This window comes from Staurois parvus, unplaced genomic scaffold (genome assembly GCF_062004578.1).
Source record: "Staurois parvus isolate SC_StPar_1 unplaced genomic scaffold, SC_StPar_1.0 ptg000090l, whole genome shotgun sequence".
In the NCBI taxonomy this organism is placed as follows: domain Eukaryota; kingdom Metazoa; phylum Chordata; class Amphibia; order Anura; family Ranidae; genus Staurois; species Staurois parvus.
The window spans coordinates 17,191,214-17,206,418 of record NW_028317886.1 but is presented as its reverse complement, the minus strand read 5'-3'; positions in this window follow the sequence as shown (position 1 = coordinate 17,206,418).

The window sequence follows — 15,205 nt, the reverse complement described above, 5'->3', positions numbered from 1 at the left end:
TTTCTTCATTTAAACTTGCCTGGCCTCTGCCCATTAAATTGCAACCTAGTAAAAGTGCTTGCATACTGTGCATGAAGTCATTAAAATATTTTGCCGACTATGGATGGAGTAATTACTGTAGATGGAATTTAATTACTGTGGATGGACTCATTACAGTTTTTAGCTGCCTTTTTCTGTGAAATAAATATACTCTAAAGTTGATTTTTAATAAAGGCACACTATTGTCACTTCTGTTCCAAATGCAACAAAAGTGCTTAAATTATGTCTATGGGATTTTGCAGAGTATACCATATTCCCTCCATTGTAATGTAAAATTTGTAAACATTTCTGTCCACAGCTAAATGGGGATGTGGTTTAGTCAAGATATTATAGAAATACTACTGTATGTATGCTGTGCGTCGCATATTATCTCTGTTGCAATCTTTAAATTTCTTCTGTTCCTCCAAAGCAAAATGGCAACATACAGAAATTGTAGAAATACTACATACAGCATGTTGTGTATACAATATTATTTCTATTTTAATCAGAAAAATATATTTTTTACCTCCAGAGTTAAAAAGGAGTGTGGTTTAGGCAATGGTGCCTACAAGAATTTGTAGAAATAGTAATTAATATATGTGTAGCTTATTAATTCATTTTAAATTAGAAAAAAAATAAACTTGAATTTTTTTCTTAACTTTCCCAGTTAAATGGGGATGTATATAGCACATAAGACCTAGCAGAAATAGCAAGGAAAAATATCCATTTAGTATTTAAAGCATTTCCTTTTTAAAGTGTAAAAATTACACTTTTTAGTTTATATTTTGCCTGAACAGCTCAATAGCTATTTTAAAATGTGTCTGTTTTTCCATAGCTGAAATGCTATCTATGTAACCTGTACAATATTTCTTCATTTTTTCTTGTAGCATAAATACACTTAAATGTCAATAACACGTTTTTCTTTCTTAATTAAATTACCTCATATCTCCCTCCTCCATTAGGTCACTCACATGATTTGCAACATGCCCGCAGGGCTGTAGATACATTTTTCGGGGGGGGGGGGGTTCAGCTCGCGGCTTAGCTGCATTTTTACTGCTCCCCACCAACTTCTCCGCCTTGAAGGAATGGAGGAGTGGAAGGAAGGAAGGAAGGGGTGGGTGGAAGGAAGGAAGGGTAGGTGGAAGGAAGGGGTGGACGGAAGTAAGGAAGGGAGGGGTAGGTGGAAAGAAGGGTGGGTGGAAGGAAGGAAGAGGGGGAGAATGGAAGGAAGGGAGGGTTAGGTGGAAGAAAGGAAGGGGTGGATGGAAGGAAGGAATTGAGGGGTGGGTGGAAGGAAGGAAGGAAGGAAGGAAGGAAGGAAGGGAGAGTGGAAGGGAGGGGTGGGTGGAAAGAAGGGGTGGGTGGAAAGAAGGGAGGGGTGGGTGGGTGGAAGGAAGGAAGAAAGGGGTGGATAGAAGGAAAGAAGGGGTGGGTGGAATGAAGGAAGGGGTGGATGGAAGAAAGGAAGGAATGGGTGGATGGAAGGAAGGAAAGAAGGGGTGTGTGGAAGCAAGGAAGGGGTGGGTGGAAGGAAAGAAGGAAGGGGTGGGTGGAAGGAAGGAAGGAGTGGATGGAAAGAAGGAAGGGAGGGGTGGGTGGGTGGAAGGAAAGAAGGAAGGAAGGGGTGGGTGGAAGGAAGGAAGGAGTGGATGGAAAGAAGGAAGGGAGGGGTGGGTGGAAGGAAAGAAGGAAGGAAAGGTGGGAGGAAGGAAGGAAGGAAGGGTATGTGGAAGGCAGGGATGGATAGAAGTAAGGAAAGGAGGGGTAGGTGGAAAGAAGGGTGGGTGGAAGGAAGGAAGAGGGGGAGAATGGAAGGAAGGGAGGGTTAAGTGGAAGGAAGGAAGGGGTGGATGGAAGGAAGGAATTGAGCGGTGGGTGGAAGGAAGGAAGGGGTGGATGGAAGGAACGAAGGAAGGAAGGGGTGGGTGGAAGGAAGGGAGGGGTGGGTTGAAGGAAGGGGTGTGTGGAAGGAAGGGTGGGTGTAAACAAGGGGTGGGTGGAAATAAGGGAGGGGTGGGTGGGTGGAAGGAAGGAAGAAAGGGGTAGATAGAAGGAAAGAAGGGGTGGGTGGAATGAAGGAAGGGGTGGATGGAAGGAAGGAAGGAATGGGTGGATGGAAGGAAGGAAGGGGTGTGTGGAAGCAAGGAAGGGGTGGGTGGAAGGAAAGAAGGAAGGAAGGGTGGGTGGAAGGAAGAAAGGAGTGGATGGAAAGAAGGAAGGGAGGGGTGGAAGGAAGGAAGGGAGGGGTGGGTAGAAGGAAGAAAGGGTGGATGGAAGGAAGGAAGGGGTAAATGGAAGAAAGGGTTGGTGGAATGAAGGAAGTGATGGATGGAAGGAAGGAAGGGGTGGGTGGAAGGAAAGGTGGGTGGAAGGAAGGAAGGAGTGGATGGAAGGAAGGGAGGGGTGGGTGGAAGGAAGGAAGAAAGGAAGGAAGGAGTGGATGGAAGGGAGGGGTGGGTGGAAGGAAGGAAGGGTGGGTGGAATGAAGGAAAGGGTGGGTGGAAGGAAGGAAGGAAGGGATGGATGGAAGGAAGGAAGGAGTGTGTGGAAGGAAGGAAGGGGTGGGTGGAAGGAAAGAAGGGAGGAGTGGGTGGAAGGAAGGGGTGGGTGGGTAGAAGGAAGGAAGAGTGGGTGGAGGGAAGGAAGGGGTGGAAGGAAGGAAGGAAGAGAGGGGTGGGTGGAAGGACGGAAGGGAGGGGTGGTGGAAGGAAGGAAGGAAGGAAGGAAGGGGTGGATGGAAGGAAGGAAGGGAGGGGTGGGCGGAAGGAAGGGTGGGTGGAAAGAAGGGAGGGAGGGGTGGATGGAAGGACGAAAGGAGTGGGTGCAAGGAAGAAAGGAATAGGTGGGTGGAAGGAAGGGAGGGGTGAGTGGAAGGAAGGAAGAGAGGAAGGTAGGGGTTGGGTGGAAGAAAGGAAGGGCGATGGAAGCAAGGAAGGAAGGAAGGGGTGGGTGGAAGGAAGGGTGGGTGAAAGCAAGGAAGGGGAGGAAGGAAGGAAAGAAGGAAGGAAGGAAGGAAGGGGTGGGTGGAAGGAGGGGGTGGAAAAAAGGAAGGGGTGGATGGAAGGAAGGAGAAGGAAGGAGTGGATGGAAGGAAAGAAGGGAGGGGTGGGTGGAAGGAAGGGAGGGAGAGGTGGGTGGAAGGAAGGAAGGGGTGGATAGAAGGAGGGGAGGGGTTGGTGGAATGAAGGAAGGGAGGAAGGGAGGGGTGGAAGGAAGGAAGGGTGAAAGGAAGGGAGAGAGGGGTGGGCGGAAGGAAGGAGGGGTGGGTGGAAGGAAGGGAGGGAGGGGTGGGTGGAAGGAAGGAAGGGAGGAACATAGCGGTGGTGGGGGGCAGAAAGAAAACTGAACCATCAGGTATGTTCTGTGCAGAGGTCGGGCAGTGACAAGCAGTGATCTCCAGTATGGCTTTCAATTAAGCAGCTTCACCTCCTCTACCTCCCACAGCTTCCAGCTGCTTCAGTGAAAGCTATACAGGAGATAGCTGCTTGTCACTGCCCCCAACTCCACCCCTCCTACACACCCCTAGTCCCAGCACTGCTCGCCGTCCCCACCTTATTTCCACTTGCGGGCGAGTGGAAATTTTGAGGGCTGCAGGGATGGTTGGCAACTGTCCTCTGGGGGGGGGTTCAGACCCCTCTGACCCCCCCTTATCTACAATTCTGCACGCCTGGGCAATATTTCAGGCTCTTGTCTTTGACAGACTGTAATTTTTATTTCTTGAATAAAACGGTCTTCTCTCTCCCTCTTCCAGTGCGGCCTATTAAAACAGCTTAAAGGATGGACTGGGTGTTTGTGCAATATTTTAGGTTTTTTTCTCTGACATAATAAACTGTAATTTTTATTCCTTTATAAAAAACTGCGTTGTCTTTGTTCCCTACTGCATTGCCACCTGGTAAAATTGCTTACATGGTGTGCAGCATGTCTGCGCAATAATAATTCAGGCTCTTGTCTCAGACATAAAACACAGTTATATTTATTTGTTGGTAAAAACTGACTCATCTCTCCCTCCTCCTTTGCAGCCTATGAAAACCACTTAAACAATGTGCAGCATGCCAGTGCAATATAATAGGCTCTTGTCCTTTACATGATTCACAATAACTTTTATTTCTTGATAAAAACCGCGTCCTCATGGCAGTCAAGTAAAAATGCTTATATGGTATGCAGCGTGTCTGTGCAATATTTCAAGATTTTGTTTCTGACATAATACACTAACATTTTTATTTCTTGATAAAAACTGCCTCATCTCTTCCACTTCTATTGAAGCCTAGTAAAACTAATTACATGATGTATAGTATGTTTGTGCAATTTTTCAGGTTCTTGTGTCTAACGCCATAATTTTATCTCACAATAAAGTCTCTCTTACATAATATGCAGCAAGGGTGTATAATATTTCTGACACTTGTTTTTGAAATAATACACTCTGAGATTTATTTCCAGATAAAAATTACTTATCTCTCCCATCTTACATTTCTGCCTAATCAAGTTGCATACACACTTTCTAGCCACTGTGCCATATATCTGCATATTGTCTCTGAAGTATGGCACTGTAATGTAGCATAAAAGCTGCCTCATATCTGGAAATTTGTGGTTGTGGTTTTGAATTCATTTTTGCACTCAGTGCTGAAGTTTGAATAAACTTTGTAGATTATATACTGTGGTACTGCACTGAAAAAAGACAAGCAGTATTATGAATCATATTTTTCCATTTTTTTAGCAATTGTTAGAAAAATTAGGGCTTTGGATTCTCTTTTCTGTAAGTGTAAACCTTCTGTTAGATTTTAGATCTGTTGTGTCCGCTACTTCTAAAACTCATTTCTGATCTATTACTGCTAGATAATAAATCAGGCATCACAGCAAAAACTACCAAATAAAGACATTTGACATGAATCAGATTGTGGTGTTGCTGCTGTATGAAAGCCTTTGAATAATGTAAAAGTAAAAAAATAAATTACACATGCAATTTATATGATGCCAGAATAAGATGTCATCGATGCTCTCCAGAGAATCATACTGATCCACAATGCTTCTTTATAGTTTAAAGGCATTTCCCAAGCATGTTATTTGAAGAACTGATGTTATTCCCATGTCACCCTCAAAATTACATAAAATGGAGGGGGCCTCCTCCACAGAACAGTATTTCTTAAACCTATTTTTTGTTTTGGTACACACCCCCATGTCAGTATCCAGGTCCCTATGCCCTTTGTTTGACAATCTCTTGTATATTTAGCCTTAAAAATGATCAAAATTGATTTTCAAGACCCAACCCTATTGACTTTAATAGGGTTCAGATCAAACTTCTGCTTTCCTGGAATTTATCACGAGTTTAACAAACAGCCCATAAATTGAACCAAGCACATTTGCTCATCACTAGTCACCATTTTTGCTGTGAAACCCTTAAAAAGACTTGGGTGAGACCAGTTGCCTTGAAAATTCACATAATTAGGTGAATTACGTCCAACTGTGTTCAATCAAAAGGGAACTTGCTCTCTAGGTAAAAATTGTTGTTTCTGGTAGTTTCCAGAGTTTGTTAGAGAACATATCAATACAAACAGTCTTGTGAAAACCAAGGATCTAGCAAAACACATCTGAGAAAATATTCTGGAGAAGCAACAGTCAGAGATGGGTCACAAAAACATAAGTCAAACTATTAGCGTCCCCAGAGCACCATTAATCCACGAATAAAAAATGGAAAGTATATGCCACAACCTTGACATTTCCTAGAAAAGGTCATGAACAAATCTTAATGAGTTAGTAAGAGTACAATAATCAGTACAAAAATAATAGGCAAAACACTTAATAGCAATATGTTAAAAAACAAAATGTGTAAATCAAGTAACATGATACAATAGTAAATATTTTTGCAATCTTGAATAGTATAATAATTAAATAAATTCACCAATGTTTTATTCAGTACTCTAGGTGCAATCCCACCACTGACTGGACACAAAATTCATGAGATGCCATAAACAGGAGACTATGAAGTAGTGCTTTTTGACCTTTAAATAGGTGGTCAGTTGATGCAGTGTGTTTCAGAAGGATATGATCTATTGTCTTCTGTGTTATTTTGCTTGACGTATACATTTTATCTTTGTATAAAACATTATGTATTCTTATATACAGCTAGCATGCTGAGCTTTAGTCTTCTTTTGAATATGAATGTGTCAGGACAGTATCTCCTCCTTCTCTCTCCCTCATCTTGTGAATTGGCTCCATGCCTTAAAAAAAAATAACTGTTGCCCTCTCTCTTTAGTAAAAAAATGTTCTAATAATCTTATTCAGATAGATAGATAGATAGATAGATAGATAGATAGATAGATAATAAAATGTATTTACAAACCTCAAAATATTTTTTAAACACAAATCCAAATCCTTCATACTTTCTCTTTGAAAGCATGAACATCAGTGTTAGAATGAGCTTGAACCTCTGGTAAAACTTTAAAACTGCTGTTCAGTGTTTACCATACCAACAGTTCCCATTTGACCTGACAGAAGGGACAAAAATGGCAAGATCCAAAAAATGCAAAGGTAGCTACTTTCCCCAAAAGACCTGCAAGTGCAATTGCAGGCGGTTTCTTCTAAAAGGAAATGACTTGGGAAAGGGTGTTAAAACTTAGGTAACCTACAAATGTCTGCATTTTTCTTTTAGTAAATTTTAAAGTACATTAAAAATATTTTGGACTTCATAAATGTAAAGTGTGTATGATGTGTAAATCAAATAGTAAATGTACTTTTTAAATACAATTTAATTCCATGTTATAACACTTTTGAAAGTCCATTGTTAAATACTTATACAAAGCCATATAAATGTTGTGCTCTTCCCAGCTAATACCCAGAATATATTGAAACACAATTTTTGCACCTTTGTTATGTGATTTCTACTATGAATGTGAATTAATGCGAGCGTTATAGCAATAAATGCAGGAAGGAAGTTGAAGTGTCGAGTGATAGCTTTCTTGGCTGAGTTCAGTAAAACTAGCAGCTTTCAATTTGGTATAATACCATTTCAGTACATTTTAATAACGTGCGATTGAAGAATTCATACACAGGCACAGTGCTGTGCTTAAATTCACCATGAGTAATGTCACCATGTGATAAACTACAATGTTTACATAATTTGTTTACCCTTTTCATTCATTTATCTAAAATTTGCATTTCTAGTTTACTTGACTGCACATAATGCAAAGGGCAATTTAATTTCAGCCAGGTCCTTTCTTAAATAAAATGTTTTATGACAACTCTGACACTCTGCTCAAAGCAGTGGAAAAATAAAATACAATTGAATGATAAATTAAGCTGCATAGTAGATAAAGTTGGAAAAAAAAACAACCTATTTATTCATGTGTGTCAGTGTGTGTGCATTTAAGTTTGTTTTCTAAGCACATACATATTCCTGTATATTGTGTTCATCAACACCTAGCAATTCTTTGAATTTGTTAATACTCATAGTTGATACCACTAGCGGGGGGGGGGGGGGGGGGAGGGAGCTCCACACTTTTGGTGCACTAACTTTAAAGAACTCTCTAGACAATTTCATTTTAAATGATCTCTTCTTCAGTCTTAAATTGTGATCATGTGTCCTCATCAGTGACCCAGAATTAAACAAGTAGTTCCTGGCTTTAGATTCACCATTGATACATTTGTAGACAGCAATCATGTCAGCTTTTAACCACCTCCTTTCTTTATCAACAATTAAAAGTATCTTGGACTCCTTTATCTGATTTTGGTCTGGCACACCTTTCTGTATTCCTAAAGCTGGGGCAGATAGCAGTCAAACCTACTGGTTTGCACTGTATGGATAAGGTACAATTCAGTTTAGGGGTCAAGCTATGCTTTTATCAATAGATAATTTGCTGCCACATTCACACATCGATTTTGCTTTTAGCAGACATAGCCTGTAGGCACTATTGGGATGATTTACTAAAAGCAAATAGACTGTGCACTAAATACAGTTGCTCCAGAGCTTAGTAATTGAGATGAAGCTTCACTTTACAAAGAATACCCAATCACATGCAAGAAAAATAAAAAAAAACACACTTTTGCTTACATATGATTGGATAATGTATGTCAGCAGAACTTTCCCTCATTTACTAAGCTCTGGAGCAACTGTACTTGCAAAGTGCACAGTCGACTTGCCTTTAGTAAATCAACCCCTATGCTTTTATATCAGTGTTACCTACTAGGGACTTCAATCTATGCTATTTTTGTTAAGGGTTTTATTCAGGTGTGTATGTGTCCAGTAAAACAAAAAACAGTAAATATTTACAAGTATTGCAAATCATTGAATCAAGTGACCAAATCGAGTGACCAGTGTCATGGTCATCTTGCTGTCCTTTTACACTTTAAGTCTTTTTTGAAGCCATTTAAATTCGAAATACTTACGTTTCATTAATTCTTTAAAAAAAAAAAAGGGCTATAGTTAAACAAAGGTAAACATTTTATCTTTCAGACGCAATCCAGTATTGATGGCCTAGCAGCCAGACTTAAGATAAATACCATTCTGGATTTAGAAAATATAGACAGTGGATTTAGCATTGTGAGAGGAATTTTAAAATATGTAAATGATTAAGATACTCTTTAAAGTTCTAAAGAAATCTATGTTATCTATTTAATTGGATTATTTGAATGGTGTTATATTCTGTGGCTACAGTATAACTAGAATCTGACCATTCTTTTGGAAATATTGTCAAGAATTGTATTACTTCTTCTGGCAAACAGTGTCCTTAGGCTTTTTTGCTCACGTTCTGAAAGCTCATATCAGTATTTTATTTCTTCTTCATGTGTCTGCTTTGTGGGTCAAGGTGGTCTACAACTGGCCCACAACTGGCTATTGTCAACAAAAGGGCACAGTTGGTGGAGAGTCCTTTTTTAATATGACTTTGAAGGCTACATGGAAATACCACCTGTACTTTAGAGTGTCACTAAATTCAAAACAGAAAAAAAGGAAACACTAATAATTAATACAATGTCTGTTCCCTTCGTTTAGCTCTAAAATCATTATTTATAAATAGGTTACTTGTGCAGCCTGCAATCACCAATAGAGTGGAGGCAACAATCTGTGGGCTCATAGAGCCTCTGAAATGCCACCACATTACGCATGCTCCCTTCCTTTTATGTAAGTAAACAATGTCTATAAATGGCTTAATTTGAAGGAAACCTAACTGATTACTACAGAAGAGGTTGGGGGCAGGGCTAATACAAAGTAGGTCACATGTCCTGTGGCATCACTGCCTTTTCAGGCCCCCTCCCCTGGCCATGCAAATTGGATTGGATTTGAAGGATCTAATCTGCCCAAAGGCATAGGTGGGTGGATCAAATCCTCAACTGGCAGCTCCACTTTGCTTTGTGCAGTCCTGGGGGAGGGTCTGAAAAAACTGAGGCAACATCATAGGACACATAACCTCTGGCTCCTGCTTAGTCCTGCTTCCAGCCCAGGCCACGCTGCAGCAGAAAAGACAAAGAAGTCACATGATGTCCACTTTAGACAATTTACACAGATATTTAATACTAAATTACTTAAGCTTTTTTCATGTAAATCAGTGGCCGTTAGTGTGCCTTATCATTTGGATGTTGGAGTACTATTATGGTTCAGAACCACTTTAACCACTTCCTGTCCAACCACTGTACACATAGAACCCAGCAGGACAGGTGTTGTTAGGGCAGGACGCACAGGCACATCCCCCCAGAAGCATGCCTAATGTGCACGCTCAGGGGAGCACAGCAGTGTAGTCTTAGCCCTGGTTTACATCTGTGCAGCTGTGTGGGCACCGATTTGCGCGGGCATTAGAGCTCATTAATTGAAAAGACTCCCGTGTCCTCGGACACACAGGGAAGAAGTCCCTGCACTACTTTTGGAAATCGCACCCCGCACGGGAACCGAGGTTGCGATTTCCTGTGCGGGCGGCATGCCATTAGCATTAATTGCACCTGCCCACGGGTCCCACATTCCTCTGTGTGGGTGGTGCGGCTGCAGGCATTTGTGTAAGTCTCACAGCAGCACCACCCGCACAGATGTGAACCGAGGGTTACAGTGTTGCTAATCATCGCTGCACCATTCACAGTGTCCCTGACCACAGCCACACCTGTCATATTGGGGTTTATTTGCTAAAGCTGGAGAGTGTAAAATCAGGCTTATTTCTGCCTAGAAACCAATCAGCTTCTAACCTCAGTTTGTTCAATTACACTTTGGCAATAAAACCTAGAAGCTGATTGGTTTCTATGCAGAAGTGAGCATGATTTTGCACTCTCCAGCTTTAGTAAATAAACCCCATTGTCTATTATCACCTAGTCACATTTTATTAAACAAATACGTAAAAGAGAGTCCTGGTGGATTTATGACACCAAATTACTGACCCCGGGTGGATTATATGTACAATTTGATCTTAATTGTTTTATTAGTAATATATAAGATCACTTGGTCCATTTTATATTGTAGTATAAATGTATAGATGATATATCTTTTGATGTAGTCTCTATTGCCCTAGGTTGTTATGAAACATCAACTTATTGTTGTTTATAATTTTATACTTTTGTACTTGTATATATTTTATATGTATTTATATATATTTTTAATGTTTATCATGTTTTTAGGATGAGCTACATATTGTATAGATTTTTAGATTTGTTTTTTTTGTTTAGTAAGGTAGTTTGCTGCAGCTAATTAGTGAGTGTAGATCTATTAAATGTGCTAACCAGCTGTGTATAGAGATGAGTACATATAGGCCACTTGGAGCAGTTTAGGGGATCAGGCAGATAGATTTGTTTATCAGTTGCTAAGGTAGCTGTTAGGTGTTGATATGTAAAGTGTGATGCATCCCTAGTCCTTCCTGCCTTTGATAAAGTCCAGTCGGGACACAATGTGTCAGGTGGGCATGGTTTACTGAGGGACACACTGTGATTGATACCTGGTAACAATAGCAAACTGAAGACATACGTAATTTCAAAAGGTCCAGCACTTAAATATATGCAGCTGTTTCTTCAATCAATCAACAGGTAAGTATATTCAGTGGATTCCATCTCAAAGATTCTTACCAGATTTTTGGACCAAAGCACCAAGTAATGGGTCTACAAATTTTTTTTTTCACACCAACGTCTCCTTGTTTTCTTTAAACTTCTTCACAAACTCTCCAGTGTATCCACATAAAAAATCTCATATAGAGCAGTATCTTCCAAGCTATAATACACTTTGCACTCACATGCTCACATGAGTGCATACCATCATGTATGTATAACTACCAGTGATCAGTGACTTTATGATTCCCCTTTTGTCTAAATCCTTACCAAACAGAAAAAAAATCATCATTCCCATCAAACCAAATCTCCTCTTCCCCCGTATACCAATCCTCATATTCAAATCCTCTTCACACTCAATGTCACTTGTAAAAAGGAACAATTAAAAAACCCCAATGTTATTCAAAACTTTAATACATTGTGCTCACACTTTCTTGAGCTCATAAAAGTGTCAAACATGTGACCATCCACAGTGCTTATTCCCCCAGCAACCCCTATAACACAGGGTTGGGTGATTTTACTTGCACTAAGCTGCTCCGCATCCACTTGCTCCACCAGCATACAAATTCTCAAATCCCCCAAGTAAATTGCAAGCAGGATATGAGACAATGGGAAAGGAGACTAATATAATATAGAAAATCCCACTAAAATCACATTTATAATATATTCTTAAATCCCATTGGATTTTGGATGTGTAATTGATTCTTTTTATTTTTACATTTAGCTTAGTTTAAAAATAAAACAACAACAGCGACTCAATCAGGGTAATTTCAACTTGAAAAAAATACTTTTTTAGGTAGTTTTGGCTGCAATTCCTTTTTTTTTTTTAATCAAGTGGTAAAGAAGTCTAAATTGACCAGTGAAATAGCAGCCACAACAGATCTAAAAGTTATAGGAAAGTTTACTCTGAAAAATAAGGCTAAAGTCTTCAACCTTGTACTAATTGGCCAGTGACACAAGTTTAATAGTATAGTTTGTGAACTTCTTTTTTTCGTAGTACTACAATTGTCGTCAAAGTTTAATAAGCTCTCAAAGTGTACAAACACACCTCAAAACCACAACCCTACATTCTCCAAATAACCTGCCATCCCTGTATTCCAAACTATTTTCCAAATATTCAAAATATAGACTTAAGGTGTGTGTTTGGTAGAAATTGGCTAGTGTTAGGACAGCACTTGAATAGGAAGTAAATAGAAAGAGAAAAAGTAGCTTTATCAAACAATACAAATTAGTGTGTATTTATCTGCAAGACAGTAACCACAAATATTGATAGCTGAACAGTACAAACAAAAATAGTGGGTGAACAGTATGTAAGCAGCTTGGTTAGGCCACAATATACAGTAAGAGGGAGAAAGGCGGTTTTATCTTGAAATAAAAATTAGAGTGTATATTTTGAGAGACAGTAGACAAACATATTGTACAGTGGCTGCACAGTGCAGCTCTATATGGCAGTGGGCATTACCTACCATCTAGAGCTGCAAAAAAAGCTACACTATACCACCAAGTCCAGTGGTCTAAGCCCCACTTTGTGTAAGCTCTTTATGCTGCTACCCCTACCACATAATCTCTGTGGCAATGTATTTATTTTGTTTGTTTTTTTGTTATTTTTTATTTATTTTAGAGAGAGGAAGAAAGAGATATAGGGAGAAGGTTGGATAGCAGAACATTACTACAGTCAGGGAAAAGGGCATGCTTCTTCTAGACGTTTGTGAGTTGCTAACTTGCCTTTAACAGTATGTTTGCCATTTTTATTTCACAAGATCTTTGTGCCCTTCTCTTCTTTTCTATTGTCGCAGGATATGGTCACCATCCATTTTCTGGGGCTGCTGGATTAAATGTACCTACGACTGAAGAAACTTTTTCCCTCCCGCTGTCCATCTGCTTCAGAATTTAAAACCCTCTTCATTACAGACACTGCCTAAACAGTGCTGTACAGTTTTTGCCTTTTCTGTGTTTGTTTCTTTTTGTGGCACACTCAAAATGGCATCTTTTCTTGGTTTTTAAAAAAGAAGAAATTGCGGACAAAACAGTTGCCTTGCGTTTACATATGGCCTTAAGAACTGTCCTGCCTTTGCTCAATTTTTTTCACTTGTGTATCTGATATACTACTCTGTAATTTGTGCTGTAGAAAATACACTTGTCTTGTTTGCTTTTGCCCAGTTTGGACTTTTCTACCCGGATGTGTTAAACTACCACCTTGCTGCTGGTAAGTTTTTCTGTCTCTATGCTAGTACACTTTTATTGTTAGTGTATCAAAACCCCTGCCTTGTGTCTAAGCCTATTCTCTCTTCAATTCGCTCACAAAACTTCCCTGCTTTTAGTCATATTTCTAAGTATCTCTGAGAATATACACTTGAATTTCCCGTGTAACAAAACACATACCATTGTGTTTTCACTTTTTTGCCTACTTGGTCACATTCACACACTCTTCTGGTGCTATTCTGGTTATATACTGATCTGGTGCAATGTTTACCAAACTGTGCCTTCAGGATATATTTCTAATATTTTTTTTAAATTGTGTATATTGGGATATGATACGGTGTTGCTATATTCGTGGTTTGAGGGAGTGCAATGGTTTGAGTGCACAGTGTTTTTACAAAGGTTGCACTGTTTTTTTTCCAAAGGATGCAGTGAGCTGCTGTGAAAAAGACAACTATCTGTGCTCTAATCACCCCAAGATAAAAGTTATAACTGAAAAAAGGTAAAAGGTCTCAATTAAGGGTACCACTTTCAGGGCCTTTTGCAATCTTTAATGAACTTGGAACCTTGCTTCTGTCATTTCTTTTCATTTGGCCTTGTCATTTTGCCAGGTTAATGTTCTGCTGTACATCATGGCTGCCTGTCATTTCCTGGATGTCATTCATCCATCATGTTCATCATTTCCCTTTTGTTACTTTGCGCGCTTTTACATTCATGTGTAGATCCTCATCACACTAGTTTCTTGCAATATAGCCAAACATTGGCATTTTCCCTTCAATAATTTTCCAACAGACATGGTTTTGCTTCACTGACTTGGGAATGAAGCAGACAGGCATCGTTTCTTTCTGCTTAGAGGGAGATTGTTCATTAATACATATTCCAGAATATTAGAAGTTGGTTACTTGCTCTATTTTTTAATTTTCATGTATTAGTTTTACTGCTTTGTGTCCTTTGCTGGCTATAACAATGCTTTTTGCTTTTTGATTGCTTATGTGGATGGAGACTTCCTTGGCCTTTTTTGCTACTGCATAAGTAAGTATAGCTGATTTTCTTTATGATCTTGGATTCATACACTGGAATTCCAACGCCTTTACAAATAAGTTTGAAAGCTTCATCTGTGTAGCTATTGAACATCTGCATAGCTACTGATTGGTATAAATGTTAGGAAAGACTGTGACTGCAGGCTTGGCTGGCTTAAATCAGGTTTCTCCACCCTGGCCACATCAATCAACTTACAGGTGGACAGACAGACAGGGAGAATGTATGGAACCAAAATCAGGATGCTGGAATGAGCCCTGAAGCTGTGATGAAGCAGGAGCATTACACGCTCCTGACATAATGACTGACGTATTTCAAGATTCACTCTTCCCCAGGGCGACAATTTGAACAATATCAAGGAAAGATACATATCCGCAGCCTACAAAAAATACAGTAATTCAAAAAGGCAACCCAGTCAGTACACCAATCTTGAAGTAATCCAGAACGTAGACTACTTTATTTCAATACAGATACAAAATATATACACTCAAGGGACAGTCCCCCCTCCCTGCATAATGACACAGGGTGGGGCAATCTACATTTAGTAACAAGAGACACACAGGTATGCAAACTTCACACCAGCAAACAGTCCGACCAGGAGGGAGGGCTGCTGGAGACACACCCCCACTAAGCTAATACACATAAGCACATACATCCCATAATAGTTTGCTCCCAACCAAGACAAACAATAGAACAATGGGATGCAGCCACACAACACCAAACAATCCACAACCCCCATACCACCTATCTCCTATTTATTTATGTATTTATTACAAGTACCTATATAGCGCCATCAATTTATGCAGCGCTTTACATATATTGTACACTCACATCAGTCCTAGACATGTCTACACAATATTAGGACAGATCACCCTATACCCCTAACAGGCACAGGGTGACTTACACATAAGAGGGATATGGGGAGCTGAGACGGGGGTCTCCC